This window comes from Lissotriton vulgaris, chromosome 7, assembly GCF_964263255.1.
Source record: "Lissotriton vulgaris chromosome 7, aLisVul1.2, whole genome shotgun sequence".
Taxonomy (NCBI): Eukaryota; Metazoa; Chordata; class Amphibia; order Caudata; family Salamandridae; genus Lissotriton; species Lissotriton vulgaris.
Genome location: NC_141695.1, coordinates 766,046,111 through 766,066,227, shown reverse-complemented (window position 1 = coordinate 766,066,227; position 20,117 = coordinate 766,046,111).

Sequence of the window (20,117 nt, the reverse complement as noted above, 5' to 3'; positions counted from 1 at the left end):
CTCAATCAACATCGACCAGTGATGTTGACTCATCGCAAGAAAGTAGCATCCAATCAATGCAGGTTGTAACTCATCTGATGAGTGTTCAACAACCACAGCCGCAACGTCAACCACAGGTGCAACAAGTACAAGCGCAAGTACATCCGCAAGGAGAGGCGCAAGTAGAGGCGCAAGTAGAGGTGCAAATAGAGGTGCAAGTAGAGGGGCAAGAAGAGGCGCAAGGAGAGGCCCAAGTAAAGACGCAAGGAGAGGCGTATGGAGAGGCGCAAGGAGAGGTGCAAGGAGAGGCGCAAGGAGAGGCGCATGGAGAGGCACAACTAGAGGCACTTGGAGCGGCACAACTGCCCACAATGCTTGTTCCTCCAGGAGTAGGGGCACATCAGGAAATTGAGATTCAATCTGAGGTATCATTCGAGGAAGCCACTCCTCTTGATGATGATTGATTGCCTTCCAGATCCCCAGCAAGAAAAAGGTCAAGGAGGACTACTACAAGTTCTTCTTCAAGCCCCCTTCCTTCTGATAATCTTGATGTTGATTGGAACCCAGCAATACAGTCTGAGAGGGAGGCACGCCATGAGCCGACAAAGGTAGCTAAGCCTAAAAGGAAGGTTCCCGCAAGGCTTTCAATTATGGGTGATGATGACGACGAGCGAGATGTGGTGTATTATTCTGCTGCTGATGAACAGTCTGACGGCGACCCAGTCATCACAGTCGTCACTCCAGCCCCAGCAGGCATGCAGCAGACAGACATTTTGACCCTATCCCAAATTGATGCTCAGCGGAATGTGGGCGGCGTGGCACTGGCACCACCACCAATGCAGTTAACAACTACACCAACATGACCTACAGCTTCTATATTTGCTTGTCAGAAGGGCCGGCAGGGACCTCCATCCAGCTCGACCTCCATTACCTCAAGTAGTGGTGCTGTAAGTGCACAACAGAGTCAAATTCAGCCACGCCCATCCTCCACTTCATCTGGCATTGAAACTGAAAGTAGCACCTCCACCACCAGCAGACATCTCCAGTCCCCAGTTTGGGACTTCTTTAGTGTTAGCAACAAGGCGGAAAACATGGTGGTTTGTTCGATTTGTAAAATAGTAGTTAGTCGGGGTAAGCTTGGTACAAACTATGGTTCCAGAGGCCAGAGAGGTCATCTCCAAAAACACCACACTATCCAGTGGGAGGCGCACCTAAAGAAGATCCGGGAAGCCAAAAGAAAAAAAAATCCAAATGTATCCATTCATATTGCATCCGATGATGACGAGGGGCTGATCGTGCAGGAGGGAAGTGAAGAAGCGACAGACATTTTTTCTGGTACACCCAGTACCCCTGGCAGCAGCACTGCAGTGGTAGCGCCCACACCCTCTACCCCAGCAACATGTATGAGCCACACTAAGAGCCTGGGAGAGACACCAATGCGAAAAAGTTCATCAATGAGCCTAACAGGTTTGAAGAAGTCAGTATAATCATCATCATCACGTAAAACGGTCCAGACCACCATTAGAAGCATGTTTTGATCCGAGGCGCCATTTGAACGCAACCACTCAACGGCACGTCTGTATAACGCAAAGCTGGCTAAAATGCTAGTGCTGGACCTTCTCCCTTTTTCTTTCGTGGAAGGGGTGGGTTTTCTAGAATTTGTGGCAACAGTTTGCGTTAAAGAAATGGAAGGTTCCTAGCTGGTCCTATTTTGCCAGAGTTGCGGTTCCAGCACTACATCAAGATGTGCTGGAGGTGATCAGGGCAGCTTTGCAGAAGAGTGCTGTTCACACTATCCACCTGACAACAGACACGTGGACCAGTGTCCAAGCCCTTGATTACATGTGCATCACTGCACACTGGGTCTCTTTTGCAGGGGTTAGAGACAAGATAAATGCAGGTGTTGACCCAGACACAGTTTTTCAAGCTACTCAGAAACATGCAACAGTAGCCATGTTTGCCATGGAGAAATCTTATACTGCATAAAACATTTTGGAGGAGTTTAACAGTAAGGTCTTTCAATGGTTGCATCCAAGAAAGCGCATGATTGGTTATGTTTCCGCGGATAATGGCAGTAATATAGTTAAGGCCATGCATGAGGGTGACTATTTCAGAGTGCCGTGTTTGGCGCACAGTATTAACATTGTTGTGCAAGATTTCTTGAAAAAAGAAAAGACAGTCAGCAAGTTACTGACCACCTGTCAAAGAATCTGCACACATTTCAGCCATTCTTTTAAGGCCCGAAAGCAGCTGAGGAACATGCAACGTGAATGTAGACTGCCAGTCAAAGGACTCATCCAAGAGGTAGTAACACGTTAAAACTCAACCTTCTACATGCTTTAGCGTCTGTCAGATCAGTGGGTGGTAATCAATCAGTATGTCTATGGACAAGGTTCTTCTATGAAAGACATGTGGCTAGAGTTGGAGGAATGGAAGCTAGTTAAAAGCCTGACAGACATGCTTCGTCCTTTTGAGGTCTTCACGCTTGAATTCAGCAGGGAAGACTGTACTTTGGGCAAAGCTATGCCATTGTTGCGCATGCTAGAGCACCAACTGAAGGCGGTGTCTTCAACGTTCCGAGATGATGCTGAAAAGCAAGACGCATATCAGTTGGCGGAGAGGTTATTAAGCTGCCTAGTTGACAATGAAAGGCTTAAAAAAATACATACTCAACAATATTACATTTGTGCCACTATTCTGGATCCATGGTACAAAAAGTCAGTGGCCAGCAAAGCATTCATTCCTTTTAATGAAGCAGATGTTTCAAAGTACAAATATTGAGTAGCTCTGTCAGCCACTTGGTTCGAAAAAGAGCGGCAGAAAATTGAAGCAACCGGCAGAAGTACTCCTGAATCAGCAGGCCATCCGGCGTCAAGGGCCACTTCTGAATCTGTGGCCGAAGGGAGTCACTTTCCCTCACAGCCGTTAACGACACCAGCAACTGTATCATCATCCTCACCTGCACCAGGCCCAGCCATAATATTGTCGGAAGAGGATTGGCTAACTCATCAAGGGTTTGCTCGTTCCAGTGATGCACAGGCCACAGATGGTACGCAAAGTGGAGCAACCCTGGAGAAACTTGAGTCGATGGTGCAGGCCTATCTGGATGACCCAACAGAGGTCTTTGTTAATCAGAACCCATTGCTGTATTGGTATGGGAAAAGGCCTCTATGGCGACTGATCACCAACCTGGCTCTAAATTATTTGTCTTGGCCACTTGCAAGCATGCCTTCTGAATGTGTTTTCAGTGCTGCTGGTGCCATTGTAATTTCAAAAGGGACCTGCCTCTCGCCCAAAAATGTGGAGAGGTTAAAAATGATCAAGATGAATCACCACTTCATACTACCAGATTACAAAATACGTGAATACAAGCAGGAAGAAGAGGACACCGACTTAGGTGACGGAAGTTCTTCTCTGTTAGCAGACCTACTCCCGTCTCAATTCACAGAGTTTGAGGACGAGCTCTACTTCCCTGACACAAAGGCCTGAAAATGACTTCCTTTTTTTTTCATCCTCATTCACTTTTATTCCTGTGTGTCTTTCTTTGTTTTGCAACTTTTACCACAATAAAACTCTAATCACCTAATCACAACAAGTACATCAGCAGCACTGTCTTCATATTCTCTCCTTATTGATTTGAAGGTGCTGCAGTCTGCATTCCTGAGGTTCCCAAGTTCACAACTCAATCATGCTCCTCTATCCTCCTCCTCCAGACTCCCCCTATCCATTTCCCTCAAGGCAGATGGCTGGATCACGCAGAATCAAGAAACTTTGTCTTCGTAGACGAGTCCCCTCAAGTGGTACTGGAATTACTGACTACATGCTGATTGCTGACAGTTACTTCTGAAATTGACAGGAGAGGCTGCCCTGTGGGCCTTCACTTTCAGAAGAAGATGCGGACAAAAAGTGGAACAGGTAATGAAGATTGAGAAGATGGCATGCAGTGGACAGCAATGGCTGTATGGCTCTGATTTAAGCAATTGCTGTTTGTTCGTTGTGCATGAAATGAATCATATGTCTTCTGTTATTATTTAATCATTTACACACTAAATGTAACTCAAGTCTGCTCTGCTTTTTTTTACCTTGTTTAATTCAAATTGTACTTCAACTGCAGGGGCCACTACGTTGCATTTTCCAATATGCAAAATGTCCTTGGACTCACAGATTGCCAATATACCATGATGATTGATGATGAGTGTTGATGATCAAAGTTAAATAAAATATATTTTTTCATTACAGTCACTCACTGGGATGGATGGATCATCATTGTCAGTTTACGGAAGAACTATGGCCAATTCGTGAGTGGCAAACAGGTAAACCAAACTACAACAACTACTACAGCAGATTTACATGTCTGTCTAGTCATGGTATAGAGTGGTCGAGGCAGTGTAGTGTTGTTATGCCAGGCAGAGTACAGACAGCAGTTCATGTAAAATTGGGGCTATGTGGCTTGCTGCATACAATTACATATGCTTTGTCTGTCTGTGTCAAAGAGCCTAGGTATTCTACATCAGGTTGCTTCACTCAGTGGTGCCTGCCTTGACCGTCTGCATGGCCCTGCCGCAAGCATGGGCCAAAAATAAGTTCAGCTCGCGAAATTTATGAATTTTCGCCAGCAAAATCGCAATCCGCGAATCTTGCGAAATTGCCGAAAATTCGCAAATTTGCGAGCGAGCGGATATATTTTTTTTAGGCCAGCTCAGTGTAGGGTTGAGGGCTAGGTTTGAGAAAATGTGGGTGTTTTTTAGGGTTTAGGGCTGTTTTGGGGGTTCAGTGCGGTTTACTAGGGTTTTTGGGTTGAATTTGGTAGGGTTCCCGGAGTATAGGGCTCAGGGCCCAATGCAGGCTCGTTCATAATGATGTTGGCAAGGTTTTAGGGGGGTTTAGCGTTTTTTTGTCCAGAATTGGCCGAATTTTGTCCTTTTTTTTTGTGTTTTGCGGGTGCATGTGTTTATGTGAAAAGTCGCACACCTTCCAGTGGATCGATTTTGCTCTGCTTTGCTGAGATTCTTGGGAATTGCTGGAACAAGTCTCCTGGTCAGTTTCAAGTGGATCGAAGTAGTGGAAGTGCTGAAAACAGCAATTTGTTTTGTCAAGGCGCGATTTGCCATGTTATGCAATGGGGGGTTTGGGGGCGCAAGGAGAAGTGTGTTTGGGGTGTCCCCGTTGAGCTAGGAGAACGGGGCTTCTGTGAGTGGTAGGGAGGGGGAATTGGTGGTTGTGCAGGAAATTTGGGAGGAATCGATTGATTGAAAGGGTGTGTTTAGGCTAAGTCGAGGAAGGGAAACCGCTGCCTTGGGCGCCCATGTTAATTTTCGATTATTCAGTTTTTTTTGGGTGCAATTGAAGTGTGTTGTAGGTGGTTCTTAGTGGATTTGCTTAGCTGGGATGAGAGTTGGGAATGTCTAGTTTTGATTGCAAGTGGTTTGAAGAAAATCCATGGTGGAAAAGGGGTGTTTGGGCCTAGTTTCAGGGTGCGTTTTGGCACTGCTTTAACTTAGGCCTCTTGGGGGATAACAGTATTGCATATTTTTGGGGGGCTATTTTGGGGTGTTCTAGATTTTTGGTAGTCGGTTTAGGGAACTGGGAGCACTGCTGGGAAGGTCTAATTTTGATTGCAAGTGGTTTGAAGAAAATCCATGGTGGAAAAGGGTTTTTTTGGGCCTAGTTTCAGGGTGCGGTTTTGCACGATTTTAATTTAGGCCTCTTGGGGGACAGCAGTATTGCATGTTTTTGGGGTAATATTTGGGGGTGTTCTAGATTCTTGGGAGTGGGTTTAGGGGTCTGGGAGCACTGCTGGGAAGGTCTAGTTTTGATTACAAGTAATTTAAAGAAAATCCATGCTGGAAAAGGGTTGCTTTGGGCCTAGTTTCAGGGTGCGTTTTGTCATGATTTTAACTTAGGCCTCTTCGGGGATAGCAGTATTGCATGTTTTTGGGGGGCTATTTGGGGGTGTTCTAGATTTTTGGAAGTGGGTTTAGGGGCCTGGGAGGCACGGTGGGAAGGACTAATTTTGATTGCAAGTCGTTCGAAGAAAATCCATTTCTGAAAAGGGGTGTTTTGGGCCTAGTTTCAGGGTGCGTTTTGGCACGATTTTAACTTAGGCCGCTTGGGGGATAGCAGTATTGCATGTTTTTGGGGGGCTATTTGGGTATGGTCTAGATTTTTGGGGATGGGTTTAGGGGTCTGGGAGCACTGCTGGGAAGGTCTTATTTTGATTGCAAGTGGTTTGAAGAAAATCCATGGTGGAAAAGGGGTGTTTTGGGGCTAGTTTCAGGGTGCGTTTTGGCATTGTTTTAACCTAGGCCTCTTGGGGGATAGCAGTATTGCATGTTTTTGGGGGGCTATTTGGGGGTGTTCTAGATTTTTGGGGATGGGTTTAGGGATCTGGGAGCACTGCTGGGAAGGTCTAATTTTGATTGCAAGTGGTTTGAAGAAAATCCATATTGGAAAAAAGGGTGTTTTGGGCCTAATTGCAGGATGCGTTTTGGCACGATTTTAACTTAGGCCTCTTGGGGGATAGCAGTATTGCATGTTTTTGGGGGCTATTTGGGGGTGTTCTAGATTTTTGGGGATGGGTTTAGGGGTCTGAGAGCACTGCTGGGAAGGTCTAATTTTGAGTGCAAGTGGTTTGAAGAAAATCCATGGTGGAAAACGGGTGTTTTGGGCCTAGTTTCAGGGTGCGTTTTGGCACGATTTTAACTTAGGCCTTGTTAGAAATGGGATTTCTGGTTGGCTAGGTCTTGTGCCAAAGCCAGGCAGAAACCACCATTCCTACGTCAGGGCAAGGAAGTCACCCGCCAAGATAACCCCTGCTCACCCTCTTGGTAGCTTGGCACGAGCAGTCAGGCTTATCTCAGAGGCGATGTGTAAAGCATTTGCGCACGCACCCACCAGCAACAACATCCAAGGCCCCCCACAAAAGGAACTCCACACAAGGTATATGTAAAAATAGCCTTTCTATAGCAAAACACATTAGATAGAAACACACACACTTTACAATGTGCCAACAGGCACGGGCAGAATTTACAGGGGATTATGTACAGGACAGGGCCACAGGGACCACTGTCAGGAACATGCACTTGCAGATTTTAGAATAATAATCACTGTAGGACAAAAATGAAACATAGAGCACACAATCAATAACTACTGGTAACAGGTAGGTACCACCTACGCAACCCTAACCACCTTAGGAGAATATTACGCAGGGAACCAGAACCTCACCAGCAACACCTGTACTAGGGAGAAGAACCACCTAAGTATCACCATACATTTAGGGGTATAAGCATCAACATATTACACATGATGCATCACAACAATCAGAGGTGTAGGGAAGGAAAACAAATGATGCATAACTATACATTCAGCGGTGTAAGAATAAGGCACATGATGCATCAAAACACATTCAGAGGTGCAGCACAGGAGAACACATGATGCATAAACAACATATTCAGAGGTGTAAGAACAAGGCACATGACGCATCAAAACACATTCAGAGGTGCAGCACAGGAGAACACATGATGCATAAACAACACATTCAGAGGTGTAAGGAACAAGGCACATGATGCATTAAAACATATTCAGAGGTGCAGCAAAGAACAATTCGCAGAAATCACATTAGCATGAACTCATAACTATACCCAGGCCAACTGGCCTCTCTGGGGCTAGGACGCCCTGTGTCGCAATGTCAGGGGGGCCTAAACATAGCAGCTGCCCACTAAGTGCTGGGCAGCTGTAGAACTGATGGAGCCAACATGGTGGAGCTTTGCAGGCTCTGGCCAAGAATCTCGTGTCCTTATGAGCCTCGTGGGCTCGAGGATAACTGTGGCACTCTCGAGCCTCTCAGGGCTCGCCAAACAAATATGCCGCCGGAGCCTCTTGTGGGCTCAAAAACAAAGCAATACCCCTGAGCCTCTCTGGGCTCTAGAACAACTGGGGAGGGCAGAGTGGGAGCCTTGTGGGCTCAAGAACAAATGCAGCACTTCAGGAGCCTCTCGGGGCTCGTAACACAAATTGGCCAGTCTGAGCCTCACGGGCTCTAAATACACAAATTGCCCCGAACGTTGGAGTCCCTCCTCTGGGGACTCGAACTCAAAGGAATGCCACCTTGAGCCTCTGCGGCTCCAACTAAAAACGCCCTCAAGCCTTTCTGGGCTTGAGCAAAATGCCCCCTGAGCCCCTCGGGGGCTCGAGAAGCAATGGGGTCTCGCTGGGCCTCTCGCAAGGACTCTGCACCACTGGAGGGGGGTGGGCACCGGCAATGTGCCCTGACGCCTCCCCTCCTTCCGCAGACACTCACCGGCTGGGACTGGAGAGGTCCCGCTCCTCGGGGCTTTCTGATGATGCGGCCTCCTCTCGCTCTCCGGAACTCTCCCTCGCTCTTGGGAGCCCCGGGGGGGATGGTAGCGATCATCTCGGGCAATGCAGGAGCGCGGAGTAGGCTCCAGTCACTTCCTGCTTCTTCTCGCTCCGCGGTGGGGCGGGACTTCGGGATCTCCACGGGCCTGCGGCCAATCACGGTGCGGCCCGGGGAAAGACGTCATGGGGGATATCCCAAGCCGGCAGCCAATCCCAGCGCGGCCTGGGGAGGACGTCACAAGGGGTCCCGGGCCAGCGGCGGTGAGCTCGGGGATACAATGAGGGGTAGTCTCCCTCAGTAATTGTAAATATGCAGCGAGGTGGGCACTCGCTTGGGGGCCCAAAAATCGGCAAATAAACGGGGCAAATGCTGGGTGGGCACCGGCTGAGAGCAACAGCGCTCCCAAGCGCTAGGCAGAATAAAGCGCTCTCAAGCGCTAGGCAAAAATAAAGCGCTTCCAGGCGCTAGGGTCCCTAAAGTCCAGGGACCAGCACAAAGTCGTTCCAGAGTTCAGGACAGCAGTAGTCCAGGGGCTGGGCAGGGCCCAGGGAGGCAAGCCTTCCCCTGGGCCCAAGCAGCAGCATGCCCCTGGTAGATTTGAGTTGGAAACAAGAACATTTTGTAAGGGGACACAGCCCCTTTTTTATACAGTGAATTCCTTTGTCTCAGGGTGCAGGGTGGGGGAAAAACCAGTCCCAGCTGGTTTTGGAGCACTGTGATGTGCTCAACCACCCTTTCCTTTCACTGGCCAGGCTAGGGACATTAGACGCACCACAGGGGATGGAGTCAGGATTGTGCGTGGAAAGCCCAGCCCTATTCAGGTCCCAGGTGCACCACTCCCTCACATCACACATGCTAATCTCAACACCGGGGCAGACCCATGGAGCCTGGCACCCCAGCCAGCTCCAGTCAATCCCAAGCCTGCACATTCACTGCACAGACAGGCAAACTTCTAGAAGTGGCACTTCCATATTAGACACAAACACGCTGCACACATCATTGCGCAGCATTTAATCACACAAGTTCGCACATAGCAAACTCGCATCTGCACTCCCCACGCATCAGGAACTACCAGGGACACACATATTCCCCATGCATTCCTATGGGAGGGCAGGCCAAAGTCACACACGCACTTAGTGAGCGCACGCTCTTTACACAGCGTCAAAGTGCGCAAAGACCAGAAATCACTATAATTCTTTAATAATACCAGGCAAAAAGTTCAGGGGTGAACCTGCCAGAAGGGCCAAGTCCAACAGGCTTCTTGGGGGATAGCAGTATTTCATGTTTTGGGGGGCTATGTGTTCTAGATTTTTGGGAGTGGGTTTAGGGGTCTGGGAGCACTGCTGGGAAGGTCTAAATTTGATTGCAAGTGGTTTGAAGAAAATCCATGGTGGAAAAGGGCTGTTTTGGGTCTAGTTTCAGGGTGTGTTTTGGCACGATTTTAACTTAGGCCTCTTGGAGGATAGCAGTATTGCATGTTTTTGGGGGGCTAATTGGGGGTGTTCTCGATTTCTTGGAGTGGGTTTAGTGGTCTGGGAGGCACAGTGGGAATGTCTAAATTTGATCGTATGTGGTTTGAAGAAAATCCATGGTGGAAAAGGGGTGTTTTGGGCTTAGTTTCAGGGTGCGTTTTGGCACGATTATAACATAGGCCTCTTGGGGGATAGCAGTATTGCATGTTTTTGGGGGGCTATTTGGGGGTGTTCTAGATTTTTGGGAGTGGGTCTAGGGGTCTTGGAGGCATGGTGGGAAGGTCTAATTTTGAGTGCAAGTAGTTTGAAGAAAATCCATGGTGGAAAAGGGGTGCGAGGTAGCAGTATTGCATGTTTTGGGGGGCTATTTGGGGTTTTTCTAGATTTTTGGGATTTAGGGGTCTGGGAGCACTGCTGGGAAGGTCTAATTTTGATTGCAAGTGGTTTGAAGAAAATCCATGGTGGAAAAGGAGTGTTTTGGGCCTAGTGTCAGGGTGCGTTTTGGCATGATTTTAACTTAGGCCTCTTGGGGGATAGCAGTATTGCATGGTTTTGGGCGGCTATTTGGGTGTGTTCTAGATTTTTGGAAATTGGTTTAGGGGTGTGGGGGCACTACTGGGAAAATCTACTTTTGTTCTGAAATAGCAGTTTGGTCCTAGGTTGAGGGGAAACGGGAATTTGGCTCTGTTTCAGAGGTGCAATTTTGCCATTGGCTTACATTTGAGGCCTACAAGGTCGCAGTGTTGCATGTTTTTGGGGGGCTACTTGGGGGTGTTCTAAATTTTTGAGGATGGGTTTAGGTGTCTGGGAGGCGCGTTGGGAAGGTTGGATTTTGATTGCAAGTTGTTTAAAGAAAATCCATGGTGGAAAAGGGGTGTTTTGGGCCTAGTTTCAGGGTGCGTTTTGGCACTATTTTAACTCAGGCCTCTTGGGGATAGCAGTATTGCATGTTTATGGGGGCTATTTGGGGGTGTTCTAGATTGTTGGGAGTGGGTTTAGGGTTCTGGGAGCACTACTGGGAATGTCTAAGTTTGATTGCACGTTGTTTGAAGAAAATCCATGGTGGAAAAGGGGTGTTTGGGTCTAGTTTCAGGGAGTGTTTTGGCACGATTTGAACTTAGGCCGCTTCGGGGATAGAAGTATTGCATGTTTTTGGGGGGCTATTTGGGGGTGTTCCAGATTTTAGGGGATGGGTTTAGGGGTCTGGGAGGCACGGTGGGAAAGTCTAATTTTGATTGCAAGTGGTTTGAAGAAAATCCATGCTGGAAAAGGGGTGTTTTGGGCCTAGTTTCAGGGTACATTTTGGCACGATTTTAAATTAGGCCTCTTAGGGGATAGCAGTATTGCATGTTTTTGGGGGGCTATTTGGGAGTGTTCTAGATTTTTGGGGATGGGTTTAGGGGTCTGGGAGCACTGCTGGGAAGGTCTAATTTTTATTGCAAGTGGTTTGAAGGAAATCCATGGTGGAAAAAAGGGTGTTTTGGTCCTAGTTTCAGGGTGCGTTTTGGCATGATTTTAACTTAGGCCTCGGGGATAGCAGTATTGCATGTTTTTGGGGGGCTCCTTGGGGGTGTTCTAGATTTTTGGAACTTGGTTTAGGGGTGTGGGAGCCCTACTGGGAAGGTCTACTTTTGTTCTGAAATAGCAGTTTGGTCCTAGGTTGAGGGGAAACGGGAATTTGGCTCTGTTTCAGAGGTGCAATTTTGCCATTGGCTTACATTTGAGGCCTACAACGTCGCAGTGTTGCATGTTTTTGGGGGGCTACTTGGGGGTGTTCTAAATTTTTGAGGATGGGTTTAGGTGACTGGGAGGCGCGGTGGGAAGGTTGGATTTTGATTGCAAGTTGTTTAAAGAAAATCCATGGTGGAAAAGGGGTGTTTTGGGCCTAGTTTCAGGGTGCGTTTTGGCACGATTTTAACTCAGGCCTCATGGGGGATAGTAGTATTGCATGTTTTAGGGGGCTATTTGGGGGTGTTCTCGATTTTCTGGGAGTGGGTTTAGGGTTCTGGGAGCACTACTGGGAATGTCTAATTTTGATTGCACGTTTTTTGAAGAAAATCCATGGTGGAAAAGGGGTGTTTGGGTCTAGTTTCAGGGTGTGTTTTGGCACGATTTAAACTTAGGCCTCTTCGGGGAAAGAAGTATTGCATGTTTTTGGGGGGCTATTTGGGGGTGTTCTAGATTTTAGGGGATGGGTTTAGGGGTCTGGGAGGCACGGTGGGAAAGTCTCATTTTGATTGCAAGTGGTTTGAAGAAAATCCATGCTGGAAAAGGGGTGTTTTGGGCCTAGTTTCAGGGTACATTTTGGCACGATTTTAACTTAGGCCTCTTAGGGGATAGCAGTATTGCATGTTTTTGGGGGGCTATTTGGGAGTGTTCTAGATTTTTGGGGATGGGTTTAGGGGTCTGGGAGCACTGCTGGGAAGGTCTAATTTTTATTGCAAGTGGTTTGAAGGAAATCCATGGTGGAAAAGGGGTGTTTTGGTCCTAGTTTCAGGGTGCGTTTTGGCATGATTTTAAATTAGGCCTCGGGGTTAGCAGTATTGCATGTTTTTGGGGGGCTCCTTGGGGGTGTTCTAGATTTTTGGAACTTGGTTTAGGGGTGTGGGAGCACTACTGGGAAGGTCTTATTTTGTTCTGAAATAGCAGTTTGGTCCTGGGTTGAGGGGGAATGGGAATTTGGCTCTGTTTCAGAGGTGCAATTTTGCCATTGGCTTACATTTGAGGCCTACAAGGTCACAGTGTTGCATGTTTTTGGGGGGCTACTTGGGGGTGTTCTAAATTTTTGAGGATGGGTTTAGGTGTCTGGGAGGCACGGTGGGAAGGTTGGATTTTGATTGCAAGTTGTTTAAAGAAAATCCATGGTGGAAAAGGGGTGTTTTGGGCCTAGTTTCAGGGTGCGTTTTGGCACGATTTTAACTTAGGCCTCTTGGGGGATAGCAGTATTGCATGTTTTTGGGGGCTATTTGGGGGTGTTCTAGATTGTTGGGAGTGGGTTTAGGGTTCTGGGAGCACTACTGGGAATGTCTAATTTTGATTGCACGTTTTTTGAAGAAAATCCATGGTGGAAAAGGGGTGTTTGGGTCTAGTTTCAGGGTGTGTTTTGGCACGATTTGAACTTAGGCCTCTTCGGGGATAGAAGTATTGCATGTTTTTGGGGGGCTATTTGGGGGTGTTCTAGATTTTAGGGGATGGGTTTAGGGGTCTGGGAGGCACGGTGGGAAAGTCTAATTTTGATTGCAAGTGGTTTGAAGAAATCCTTGGTCGAAAAGGGGTGCGCAGTAGCAGTATTGCATGATTTTGGGGGGCTATTTGGGGCTGTTCTAGATTTTTGGGAGTGGGTTTAGGGTTCTGGGAGCACTGCTGGGAAGGTCTTATTTTGAATGCATGTGGTTTGAAGAAAATCCATGGTGGAAAAGGGGTGTTTTGGGCCTAGTTTCAGGTTGCGTTTTGGCACGATTTTAACTTAGGCCTCTTGGGGGATAGCAGTATTGCATGCTTTTGAGGGCTATTTAGGGGTGTTATAGATTTTTGGGGATGGGTTTAGGGGTCTGGGAGCACTGCTGGGAATGTCTAATTTTGATTGCAAGTGGTTTGAAAAAAATCCATGGTTAAAAAAGGGGTGTTTTGAGCCACGTTTCAGGGTGCTTTTGGGCACGATTTTAACTTATGCCTCTTGGGGGATAGCAGTATTGCATGTTTTGGGGGGGCTATTTGGGGGTGGTCTAGATTTTTGGGAGTGGGAGTAGGGGTCTGTGAGCACTGCTGGGAAGGTCTAATTTTGATTGCAAGTGGTTTGAAGAAAATCCATGGTGGAAAAGGGCTGTTTTGGGCCTAGTTTCAGGGTGCGTTTTCGCACAATTTTAACTTAGGCCGCTTGGTGGATAGCAGTAGTGCATGTTTTTGGGGGGCTATTTGGGGGTGTTCTAGATTTTTTGGGATGGGTTTAGGGGTCTGGGAGCACTGCTGGGAAGGTATAATTTTGATTGCAAGTGGTTTGAAGACAATCCATGGTGGAAAAGGTGTGTTTTGAGCCTAGTTTCAGGGTGCGTTTTGGCACGATTTTAACTTAGGCCTCGGGGATAGCAGTATTGCATGTTTTTGGGGGGCTTTTTGGGGGTGTTCTAGACTTTTGGGTATGTGTTTAGGGGTCTGGGAGCACTGCTGAGAAGGACTAATTTTGATTGCAAGTGGTTTGAAGAAAATCCATGGTGGAAAATGGGTGTTTTGGGCCTAGTTTCAGGGTGCGTTTTGGCATGATTTTAACTTAGGCCTCTTGGGGATAGCAGTATTGCATGTTTTTAGGGAGCTCCTTTGGGGTGTTCTAGATTTTTGGAACTGGGTTTAGGGGTCTGGGAGCACTGCTGGGAAGGTCTAATTTTGTTCTGAAATAGCAGTTTGGTCCTAGGTTGAGGGGAAAGGGGAATTTGGCCCTTTTTCAGAGGTGCGATTTTGCCATTGGCTTACATTTGAGGCCTACAAGGATGCAGTGTTGCATGTTTTTGGGGGGCTACTTGGGGGTGTTATAGATTTTTTGAGGGGAAAGGGGAATTTCGCCCTGTTTCTGAGGTGCATTTCGGCCCATAGGCTAACTTTGCTGGTAATGCGTTATTGCAGATGTCACTGAGACAACTCTGGCCTTTTATGCAGCTGTAGTGTAGGAAAAGCACTATACATTTACCCAACGAGGTAGCACTTACTGGATTAGCCAGTAGAAAGTACTCCAGTATTAGTTATGCAAATCGCCCAAAAATCCGCGAGTTTGCGGGAAAATCCTCGGATTCGTGTTTTTTTGGGCGATTTCGTGCAAATTCACGGACCGCAGATCCGCAAAATTCGCCCATACTTACTAATTACTATCCTTGAAAAGGAGACTCAAAGTACGCACTTTCGAAATGATGCTTGTATGTAATACTGTCGCCTCTGAAACTGAAAGTGTTATTTTTGCACTACACAGCGTACCTTATATTTTTTTCTCCGTGGTGTTTTAATATTACTTCCTGTTTTTCATCAACAATTACAGGCCGAACTCAGGCTTACCATTAGCGATCCGCAATTCCGCATCCGCCATGCAGGCAGTGGACAGTGTGTCTTCTGGTCACCAACATTGATCGACTGAGCGTCAGATCGAATAGAGGAGTACCGCGAATAAGAGGAATGGCTGGATGCATGCAACTTCCAAAATTCAACAGGACAACTACAACATACAGTTACAGTATCCATCTTCATTTCTACTTCTCTTTTAAGTAATGTTATTGCTGTAAACTTCTATGAGTGTGACTCTGTGCATTTGTTTGCTCTTTGCTTCAATTCAGCCCTCCAGCCATTGTATACGTTTTTCTTTGCTATTTTTTAAACTAATTTATTGTACTAAGTGGTTCTTCTCTCTGAGGGCAGATAGGCAAGTGAAAGTGCGTAATTACTGCAGCCCTGTACTGTCACATTGTTTCTTCATAGTTAGTACATTGTAGAATGTACTACTTACTTTTCAGTAACCTATCCATTTAGCAAACAACTTCATGCATGGAGTAGTGCATGCACTTCCTTTATGTCCCTTAAAAGATTTATGGATAGCTCTGTATCCAAAGATTTGTTTATCTTCATTTGTTGTTTGTCCATACTGTGTTTTTTTTCCTCTCTCCACAAAACTTTCCCCACAAACCCCATTCCCATCCAATTTTCAAACCCTAACCCTCTTCCCCTGGGCTTTGTGGTTTTCATTGAGGTGTGACTAAATGACAACAATAATTCCACACACTTGCTGGGGAGGATAAGGTGCAAGCAACCTCATAAAATCATTTTTAAGGCAGCTAGATGAATCCTAGGATATTGTAATTCTGCTGAAAAAAACAATGAGTATTTTAAAATAAATTCTGAATTTCATGCCCACCATCGATTGGATCCATCATCAACATCATCCTCCTACATGTCAAGAAGACTTGTTACGCTGCTGGGTCACTGTTCTTGTTGTAGCCATAATCATCCATGCAATTTTTTACCCATACTTATCTTCAGCATTGCTTAGGCCCACAAATTTACATTTGTTTACTTTGTTTTTCATATGCTGCTACTGCTATTGTGGTACCACTCCTACTAACACCACAACAACTGAATTTCTGCCCTGGATGGATTTCATGGGCAACCGTAATCGCCATTTACCATGCACCCAGATCTGTGCCTAGCTCTATTCTCAAACACGAATCACAGGTAAGATAAGCATTTTTGGGAGGTAGAATAATGGGCTAGGACTCGGAGGAGAGACTGACAGTAGTACTAGTAAAGTACTAGTAGGCCAATTGAATTCAATAACTCTGTTAGTGGCACTTTTGAAAATTTTTGGACGTTTTAGATCATTCATGCTGGTAAGTTTGAGGAAACCAAACGTGCAGTAACCCCAGCCCACCACCCCACAAAATAATATGAATGCGTACATTATGTTGAAGTATGTAAAATAAATAATTATATATTATTTACCCGAACAAAAATAAACTAGTCCCAAAGACCCAAACCACCCCCTCCCTAACCCAAACAATTGTCCATTTCAATAGTCCTGTGAAAAGTCCCAAATAATCCCCAATTCCCGATTCCCACCCCCCAACAGTCTTTAAAAAAGGGGCAAGGGACACAGTCACTTCTGGCGGTGTGTGGATAGGCGGTCCTGCAGCTCTTTGCGAAGGTCCCGGATCTGTTGCTGCTGCTTCTCCACCTTGCGCTCCAGGTAGTCCACTTTGCATCATAGGCGGCGCAGGTGTGCCATCTAGGCTCTGGGGGGGGCAGCTGCTGGTGTTCTTGCAGCTGCGAGGCGGGAGGCTGTCCAACCACGGCGCCGTGCTGGAGGCTGCTGGCTGGTGGACCCGGGGGCACTGGAGAAGGAAGCAGCTGCTGCCGCCTCCTCCTCCTGTTCCCGAGTCCACAGCCGGCGAAATTCTGCTCAAATGGACTCCAGCTTCTGGGCCCTGGCCCGGACAGCCATCTTCGGTCGGGTGAGCTTTTTGGGAGCATCTATATGAAGAAAGAAAGAAAAATACTGTAACCAATACTCTTTAACAATAACACAAAATAATTCAACAGAAAGTTGTCTCATAGTAATACTAGCATTTTGGCATGTATCTTTCTGCAGACTTTGTAGGCCTGTAACATTAGTGGGTGTTTCATTAATTCTACTGATGATTCAGAAAAGAAATGGTCCCTCACCACCCCTTGTTGTAAATATTTTTGTCCACCCTAAGCGTGGAAGGGTATACTCAGACATGAGTCCCTTGCTCATTGCACCATCAGGATTCAAGCAAACCGGGCCGAAGACGGCTGTAATGCCAGAAACCGGTCCCCGGGAGCTTGTTTCCTTCCCAGTGTAAGAATTGGCTTTTGTAGTTTGGTTTGCCCTGTTCCCATCATGCACTGGGACAGGAACAGACTAATTTGCATACAGCCAGGTTCTGAAACTGGGATGGTGCAGTGAGCTAAAAAACGGTGTTGGATCTAGCCCGGATCTCTTGACTGGGTGAGAGCTTTCTGCTTAATTCAGAGACTCTGTCCCTCACCACCCCTTGTTGTAAATATTTTTGTCCACCCTAAGCGTGGAAGGGTATACTCAGACATGAGTCCCTTGCTCATTGCACCATCAGGATTCAAGCAAACCGGGCCGAAGACGGCTGTAATGCCAGAAACCGGTCCCCGGGAGCTTGTTTCCTTCCCAGTGTAAGAATTGGCTTTTGTAGTTTGGTTTGCCCTGTTCCCATCATGCACTGGGACAGGAACAGACTAATTTGCATACAGCCAGGTTCTGAAACTGGGATGGTGCAGTGAGCTAAAAAACGGTGTTGGATCTAGCCCGGATCTCTTGACTGGGTGAGAGCTTTCTGCTTAATTCAGAGACTCTGTCCCTCACCACCCCTTGTTGTAAATATCATTAATTCTACTAGCAGCACTGTCGACTCACTACATAGTCAGAGAGTTAGAGAGTACACCAGTATTCTTTTTTTTTCTCTAGTTTTGCGAAAGAAATAACTTGTACGTGAACTTGTGGTCGCAGGCATAATGCCAGCTCAGTCAGCTTGCACCCAAGAAAAACAGACACAAGCCATGATGACGCAGACTCGCATTACTTTAAGCAGTACATGCAGGTGGGGATAGGGAAGCTCTTACTTTTCTATAGGGGTGGCACTGGCCATACTCAGTTACATCAAGGGCTCCCGGTCAATGTAATTTATATTTCGCACTGCCCCCCCCCCCCGTGCCTTCAGTACTACAAAAGGAAAATGAAGATTATTCATTTCTGATCATGTATCCAGCCGATCACATGATCTTTGCTTATATGATGGATGACTTTAGGTGCTTTGTTGTGATAGATTGAGTGAACAACAGCGATAGTCCACCCATGATTGACACAGCAGAAAGAAAATTATTAACATAGGGAGTGAGTGTGGTAACCATAATTGCCGGAGAAAGGGACTTGACTTGATATAATTGTCAACTATACAATACATACACAATACATGCTGTGCTTGCAAAGTAAACTACTGTGCTGTTACTTTAGGCAAGGGAGAGTTTCTGAACAATCACAACTTCTAGTATTTGGATTTTCTCTGCTTTGCTACTCTGGCACGGACATGCTGTTCAAACAAAGTAACACTCTTCATGCACCGAGCGTCTGCTCTACATACACCTCTGCTATCTATGAGGAAGAAGATACTATATAGGCTTCCAAAGTAAACGTCTATCATTCTTCTTAATGTCTCAACTGTACCAACTTTACTTTTTCTCAACAACCAACTAACACCCTTTTCGTTTTATTTGGTAAGCCACCGTCTTGACTTGACTTGACAAAAATATCCGCTGCACTACGCTACGCTGCACTACGAGTGTTCGCACTGTGCTACGTGCAGCTCGCGTAGTGCGAAGTTGCGCAAACTTCGCAAACTACGCGAGCGTAGCGTAGTGCTTCGCCCAGGGTTACTATTAATCCACCACTATCTCTTTTTCTTAGTGGCAGCAGGAGTACAAAGGAAGGACTATACTTGTGTCTCTAGTCTCTCTAGCATTGCGCAGTTCTGTAAAGTACTACACTCATACATATCCAGGCCAAATGAGCACAAAGTTGCAAACATGTAAGCATAGTAGCAAAGCCACTGAGCAGGCGAGCACATGCAATCACAGAAGCTATTTAAACATTAATTTACCTGCAATGTAATCGAATCGGCAGCATTCTTGCTCTTCGGGAAAAACATATATATTATCAATATAACACAGAGCAGAAGAAAACAAAGTAGTTATTAAATAGCTACTCACTAAGGCCAGGGATCTCCACGCCTAGCAGGTGGAGCAGGTCCTGCTCCCGGTCAAGGACGTCTACCCCCCGGTGCGTCGCTTGGTCGTAGGTGTGCCGGACCCTGACTCCCTACGCATGGCCCGGCACTCCTTATTACACAGCTGGCAATGCTCCCGGAGGCCATACCCTTGGCCGGGCCTGGCCCCTGCTGCCACGGTCTTCGGGAGGTGGCGCTGAACATAAAATATGAGTGCGGCCACCTCCACCTGAAGGACTGGGTTATTTAAGACCCAGCGGTGCCAGGGGACAACACCTGAAACCTTCGTGGGTAACCTGTTCCGGCGTACAAATGACAGAGACACGGGGCACTTCCTTCGGCGTCAAAGATTCGAGGTTTATTTACTGCAGGGAACACAGAAGTCACGTGAAGTACACAGCAGGTATATTCACGGGATCTGATTCAATTTGCTACTGTGGATCGCTCCTTTTTATACACATTTCTCTCATAGGTTAACATGGTACACAAAGGTTTACAACTTGGTTCCCATAATTATCCCCGAGAGGGGTCGCTTTGATGTATTCAAGGTCCGGAACATAAGTACAGAAACATTTGGTGGTTCCCAACTATAAAAACCCATCTTCCCACCATTAGTACATTCCAATCGGCAGTAATCAGATCGAAGAAGGAACAGAGACAGGTGCAGAGGAAGGCAGAAACAGTGGGGAGATCGGAAAGGGTGTAAAAGAGGTGGTATCGGGAAACACGAGCTACAGGCATCAAAGGGACGTGCCTAATGAGATGCACGGCTGAGACAATAGTCCGGCACGGCAAGATGAGCCTCGAGCGGGGCCATCTGCCTTACAGTATCATCCCCTTCGTCATAAAGACACTTTCAAAGGAAACGTGTCTTCCGCAAGAGCCTTGGGAATCCCAGGGTCGCGAAGCGGACAGCGTCCGTTCGCTGGCTACTTGAGGGCAAGAGACAAAATGGATGCCATATCTAAGATGGAACCCGTGGGTACAGATGTATAAACCCAC